At 34.5% G+C, this 5,801-nt stretch overlaps 1 non-coding gene across 1 annotated transcript; it reads right to left on the bottom strand.

Moving 5' to 3' along the window:
• Positions 1–5,208: 5,208 nt before the first annotated feature.
• Positions 5,209–5,311, bottom strand: LOC122110876. The gene has a single exon (XR_006147939.1). It is a non-coding gene; the product is annotated as a U6 spliceosomal RNA (small nuclear RNA).
• Between the last annotated feature and the right edge of the window lie 490 nt (positions 5,312–5,801).

The following is a 5,801-nucleotide window of genomic DNA, read 5'->3' on the forward strand; positions in this document are numbered from 1 at the left end:
GTACTCCTTTTTAAACTGTTGTAAGCCTAGCAATTATAATAGTTCCTGGAACAAAATAAGACCCTTAAATAAGTATTAGTTCAAGCACTGAATTTTTTTTCAAAACGAAGGAGATAGGTAATAAACTCTTAGTTATATATGTTCAGATATTTTCTATGTGAATTATTCTTTTCCTTCACCCCTTTTCCTTGGTTAGTCTCTGAAATCAGAAATTTGAAATTTATTGTAAGGGTAAGTAATAACTTGAACTGACAGCATCTTTCAAGTTGGAACCAGACCAGCTTTCATAAGGAGTTAACCTAGCCATTACTCCGCAAAACACATTGGTTTTAATGAAGGATGAGAGAATATTAAGTAGGACAGAGAGGTGACAGCCACATCTCATATGTCCTGGTCTGCTTTCTGCCTGTATTAGAATCTGAACCCTGTGTTGTAGCACAGTCCAAAGCAGTACCCACTCTGAAGGCTTACCAGACATTTCTGTACAGGATCTGATGTACCCTTCTATGGGATTCTTAACAAATAGTACTTACTATATGGTAAGTACTAAAGTGGATAATAGTATATAATATAGTAGGATAATAGTAGATAAAGTCGAGGTACCTTAAGACACAAATTACCCAAAACTTAAAGTAATTTTCCATCTTGAAAGTACATTAATCTTACAAGTAAATGTATTTGCCTTATCAGTAAATAACTGAATCTTATAGCCATTGTGGTCACTGTTCACTTTCATTCAACGTGATTCTATAAAAATTATTCTTAGACTCTGGATCATTCTGCTTTTTTTTGAAAGTTCTGAAGCTTCATCCTTTTTACTTACTGTGTCCTACCATAATTCTTTGAGGAAGAATTTCTTTCTTTAAATGCAAAACTAAAGGCATTTCTCAAAGATCCTTTGGAAAGGAGTATGAGAAAGCAAAACTTCCTTTTTTAGCCCTAGGCCTGTCTAAATCAGGCTTGAGCTGCTCCCTTCAGATCTAAAACATGCTATAGAACAGGATCACTCATTCTTGAGTTTTTCAGTCCTGTCATTCATTCATTCAGTGACTTCTATGTTGTCTTCCTTTTCCTGGAGCCTGCATCTCTGTCTTCTGTCAAGTTCTTTTTATTTCTTTTGGTTCTCTGAATTTACCAGGTTCTCAGAAGTTGCTAGGTTCTTCTGATTTGCTCGAACTTAGTCTTTTGTCCCTTCATTCTTGTGTGTATATGTGTGTGTGTCTGTCTGTCTGTCTATCTTCCTGCCTCTCTGTCTGTGTCTGTGTGGTTATCTTGGGGCTTGAACACTGTGCTTAGATGCTGTCCATGTGCTTTTGTGCTCAATGATACTGTGCAGCATTTTGAGCCACAATTCCATTTTGAACTTTTTGGTAGTTTCTTGGAGATCAGAGTCTGACAGACTTTCCTGCCCAGGCTGGCTTTGAAAAGAAACATGATCCTCAGATCTCAGCCTACAGAGTAGCTAGGATTACAGGTGTGAGCCACCAGAACCAGCTTCCTATTATTCATTTAAATTCTTTCTGTATCTTCTATGATTGACATGAACTTCTTCATTAACCTATTTATTGTATTTCATCAGATATTTGTATCATGTACTTGAGCAGTGTTATGTTAGGATATGTGTTAAAACAAACAAACATGGTCCCTAGTCATTGTGAAATTTGCTATCCAGTTGAAGCATAAAGCACTTACAATTCAGTGACACTTTCATTCTCAAGTGATTTCAAGGAAAGGATGTTTTCATTCCAGAACTCTTTTGTGTATTTGCCAATCAAAAGGATGTAAAATAATATCTTTTGTGTTGATGACCTCAGCCCAATTTCAATACCATTTGATATGTTTCCAACAAAATGAATAGGTTATCCTCTATAAAAAGTTTATTCATAATTATAACTACCATGTTAGGGATGATGGTTCATGAACCTTTTGAAATATACACAACAAACTTGTAAGGAATCTAGGACACAAAGAAATGGTCATTAGCCCAAGGTCATTCATATATTAAATAAGTGACACAGAAGGAATTTAACCTAAATGTGTTAAGTCCTAGAACCTTTATGTTATAGAAAGTGCAAATTTAACAAGTAAATTAAGTCAAAGCAACATTGCTTTGTTAGTGAAAGTTAAACAATAAGTGTTTGGGTCTCAGAACAAATGGCTCATGCATGTAATCCTAGCTGCACAAGAGGCTGGAATCTGAGAAGTACAGTTGTAAGCCAGCCAGGAAAGTCCATGATACTCTTACCTCTGTTTACCCACAAAAAAAATCTAGAAATAGAGCTCTAATACAAGTGGTAGAGTACCAGCCTTGAGCAAAAACACTAAGGGATAATGGCACCCAGGCCTGAGTTCAAGCCCCAGTTTCAACAAACCTTCCTTCAAATTGTTAAGGAGTCTTGGCTAAAAATCAAGGTATAGACATAACCATATCCACAAAGCTTCGTATGTTAATTTCCTTTGCTTGTGAAATTTATCATTACTCCTAAAGCACTAGAAAATATTTACTGACAAAGGATTTTTTTGTGAAAGGATTAATTGTATTTTAGTATTATTTAATGATGAAGCAGAAGGTATTATTTGAAATCATTAACAGTTAATTTTTCATAAACATGGTTCCTGTGGAAAGAAATTAAATCTATTCTTGAACATTCAACATTTACTTAGCATATTTCATTCAAAAATAAGAAAATGACCATCATGGTCAATGTCCTGTATTTCAGTCTACACTAATTAAAATATTTCTGTTTTGTTTTGTATGATGGTGCCTACCTATAATCCAACTACTCAAGAAGTAGAGATAATAGGATTGTAGCCTAAGGTCTGTCTGAAAAAATAAAGCTCAAAAAGTCTAATGACTGGAGACATGCCTTAAGTGATATAATACTTGCTTAGGATGCAGGAGATTTTCAGTTCAATCCACAGTACTACCCCTCACCAAAAAAAAAAAAAAAAGACCCCACAGTACAAAGATCCTCTCATTTTCCATTGTTTGCATAGTTTATTTAAAATATTTTTATAACAATCTTAATGCTAGGAGGCATTTCCCTTCTAAATAAAGATTACATAAAGATGGAAAATCTGCCATAGAAATATTTCTTAAGGTATTTCTGTCACTTACTTGTTTCTCCTGTTTGCAGTTTAGGATATAATTTTATCTTGGAAAACACAAGTTTTTTGTAGCTTTTAAAAACATTGAACTTGTAGTCAGATATCAAGACCTTATATCACTATTAATATTGAATAGATCATTTAACCTTTTGGACATTTGTAATCTCTGTGTGTGTGCGTGAGTGTGTGCGTGTGTATGTACACATGTTTACACATGTGTTGTGCCTGGGTTTGAACTCAGGGCTTCCTCCTTTTACTCATCCTCTTCACTTATAGTTGGTGCTCAACTTGGACCATACTTTCAATGCATCGTTTTTGCTGGTTAATTGTAGATAGAATCTCCAGACTTAGTTTTGGGCCTGGCTTTGAACCATAGTTTACAGATCTTAGCCTCCTGTGTAGTTGAGAATACAGGCCTGAACCAAAGGTTCCTGGCCACTTACATAAAAATACTACCAACTCCATGTGGCATGTATACCTAGAACATTTGTCTTTACATTAAGTATAGAATTCTGCTTAGCTAGAAGTAAAAATACTCCAAAAACAAAGCTATATACAAGGGATGGTATTATAATAATTATGAAGATGTATGACACTGATGAAAGATCTAAGAAATGTCTACCCTAATTTTCTGCCCCTGAAAATAGTTTTCAAAATACTTTAGTAAATATCTTTAATTTCTAAGTCATTATTTGAAAATAGACCTTTCAGCATGAAGACATTAATCTGTAAGTGGAAACTTGGCCTATTAAAATCTTTGTCTCATGCCACATGAACCATTTCTCTAATCCCAGCTACTTAGAAGGCAATGATGGATCAAGGCTAGGCAGGGCGAAAAGTGTATGAAATCTCATCTTAGTCAATAAACTAGTCCTCATGATATGTACTTATGAACTAGCTACATGGGGAGCCTATGGATAAGGAGAATCTTGGTCCAGGCCATATGTGAAAACACTTGAAACTTTAACTGACAAATAATTAAAATAAGAAAAGACTGAGGGACAGCTCCAGTGTTAGAATGTTTACTTAGCAAGTAATATTTCCGGTACTGTCCCACTACTATGAAAAACAAAACAAAACAAAACAAAAAACAGCCAAACCAAAAAAAAAAAAAAGGAAAAACCACAACAAAGCACTTTTTTCTCAGAAACAAAACAATATTTTAATTGGCTTTATGTTTTAGAGCTAAGTAATGAATCTTCAGTTTGTGATTTCCATATACTTATGAGTTATTATAACTTATTTTTTTTTACTTTTCACAACTTGCCTTGACTAAAAAAATAGTATTTCACCATGAAATCTTCAGGGGAAAAGACATTATTTAAATAAATATTTTAGTGCAATTTATAAAATACTTAACCATTTTAATATTTTGGTGCATGGTTTTATTTTGAGTTCCCTCTTCCCAACATTCTTAAGCATTCTACGTTTCTGCTGTGTACTTTTCACTAATAGTATTCTCTTTTTCTCACCTATTTTTTCCTATTTTTTAAATAACAGGGAGTGGCATCTAATTTAAAGTCAGATAAATCTATGAAAACAGATGTGAGTTGATTCCAATTGCCTAGTAAGAAGCTGAACCAGAGCAGTCCGTGATAAAGAGGAAGAAGCAAGGAAACATGCAGACAGACTGACTCAGACCATGATAGCATCTATTTTGCCACATAATTGCGTTGGTCTTTTTAAACAACCCTGCTGGTCATGATCACTAAAATGAGGATCAAGAGTGAGCAATTAGTTAACGGTTTGGGCATTTTGTTTGGATATGAAGAAACAACGCATGATAGACTTTTTCAGCTCAGTGTATACATGATCACATTACTGTTATCTGGTTACTGTTACTGGTCATTATTGTTGAATATGGCAGAAAGAACAATCTAAATTTCATATTGTGAATAATGGCATTTTCTTTTTTTTCCTAATTTACTTTATTGTTTTTTAGAGGTGATATACAGCAAGATTACTTTACATACATCAGGTAATAGGTACATTTCCTTTCACATACTGTCATCTGTTCCCATATTCTTTTCCATTCCCTCCCTCCCATCTTTTACCCATTAGTTATATAGATCACTTTCATCAAAATCCATTGCACTCTGCAAAAATATGGAACACTTCACGAACTTGCATGTCATCCTTGTATGGGGCCATGCTAATCTCTGTGTCATTCCAGTTTTAGTGTATGTGCTGTTGAAGCAAGCATGGATAATGGCATTTTCTATCAAGTCCAAAAGAACTCTGTGTGTGTGTGTGTGTGTGTGTGTGTGTGTGTGTGTGTGTGTGTGTGTGTGTGTGTGTGTGTGTGTGTGTGTGTGTGTGTGTGTGTGTGTTTCCCATTACTCAGACACTTGAAACTTGTACAAGAATCCTTTGGCACTTGGGTAATTACTGATAGCCAGGATTTTTTAAGCCTGGCAACTATTGTACCTTAGTCTCTGACTAGTTAACAAGCTCCAAGTTTCTTTTTTAAATGGACCATAAGTGAGATGAGATAAATGAGATGAGGTTGAGAAAATAGGATCATATCTACAAATAAGTGTCCATTGCCCCTTATCTAAAATTCTAAACTCCAAAATGTTCTGGAAATAAAAATGTCTGTGTTACTATTAATAAGGAAAAATTAGAGTTAAGTATTCCAACATCAAATCCTTACTTGAACTAAGTATATTTGGTGGAAAATCCAGAGCTAAACT

Source organism: Dipodomys spectabilis, unplaced genomic scaffold, assembly GCF_019054845.1.
Source record: "Dipodomys spectabilis isolate Male_0828 unplaced genomic scaffold, ASM1905484v1 ptg000081l, whole genome shotgun sequence".
NCBI lineage: Eukaryota > Metazoa > Chordata > Mammalia > Rodentia > Heteromyidae > Dipodomys > Dipodomys spectabilis.